Source organism: Arachis ipaensis, chromosome B10 (genome assembly GCF_059453495.1).
Source record: "Arachis ipaensis isolate K30076 ecotype BB chromosome B10, ASM5945349v1, whole genome shotgun sequence".
Classification (NCBI taxonomy): Eukaryota; Viridiplantae; Streptophyta; class Magnoliopsida; order Fabales; family Fabaceae; genus Arachis; species Arachis ipaensis.
This window is the reverse complement of record NC_142435.1, coordinates 15,302,079-15,303,029: the sequence shown is the minus strand read 5'-3', so window position 1 is coordinate 15,303,029 and position 951 is coordinate 15,302,079. Positions and strand designations below refer to the sequence as shown.

Sequence of the window (951 nt, the reverse complement as noted above, 5' to 3'; positions counted from 1 at the left end):
AGTTTCATGGACTTCCATCTGAAGATCCCTTTCAGTTCTTAACTGAATTCTTGCAGATATGTGATACTGTTAAGACTAATGGAGTAGATCCTGAAGTCTACAGGCTCATGCTTTTCCCTTTTGCTGTAAGAGACAGAGCTAGATTATGGTTGGATTCTCAACCCAAAGACAGCCTGGACTCTTGGGATAAGCTGGTCACGGCTTTCTTAGCCAAGTACTTTCCTCCTCAAAAGCTGAGCAAGCTTAGAGCTGATGTTCAAACCTTCAGACAAAAAGAAGGTGAATCCCTCTATGAAGCTTGGGAAAGATACAAACAGTTGACCAAAAAGTGTCCTTCTGACATGCTTTCAGAATGGACCATCCTGGATATATTCTATGATGGTCTGTCTGAGTTATCAAAGATGTCATTGGATACCTCTGCAGGTGGATCCATTCACCTAAAGAAAACGCCTGCAGAAGCGCAAGAACTCATTGATATGGTTGCTAATAACCAGTTCATGTACACTTCTGAAAGGAATCCTGTGAACAATGGGACGCCTATGAAGAAGGGAGTTCTTGAAGTTGATACTCTGAATGCCATACTGGCTCAGAACAAATTATTGACTCAGCAAGTCAATATAATTTCTCAGAGTCTGAATGGAATGCAAGCTGCATCCAACAGTACTCAAGAGGCTTCTTATGCAGAAGAAGCTTATGATCCTGAGAACCCTGCAATAGCAAAGGCAAATTACTTAGGTGAACCTTATGGAAACACCTATAACTCATTATGGAGAAATCATCCAAATTTCTCATGGAAGGATCAAAAGCCTCAACAAGGCTTTAATAATGGTGGAAGAAACAGGTTTAACAATAATAAACCTTTTCCATCATCCACTCAGCAACAGACAGAGAACTCTGAACAAAATGCTTCTAATTTAGCAAATCTAGTCTCTGATCTATCCAAGGCCACTG

General features: G+C 40.6%; 1 non-coding gene across 1 annotated transcript; it reads right to left on the bottom strand.

The window, feature by feature from the left end:
• Positions 1-239: 239 nt before the first annotated feature.
• Positions 240-347, bottom strand: LOC148579230 (small nucleolar RNA R71). Its single transcript, XR_015896406.1, has one exon. It is a non-coding gene; the product is annotated as a small nucleolar RNA R71 (small nucleolar RNA).
• Positions 348-951: the final 604 nt, after the last annotated feature.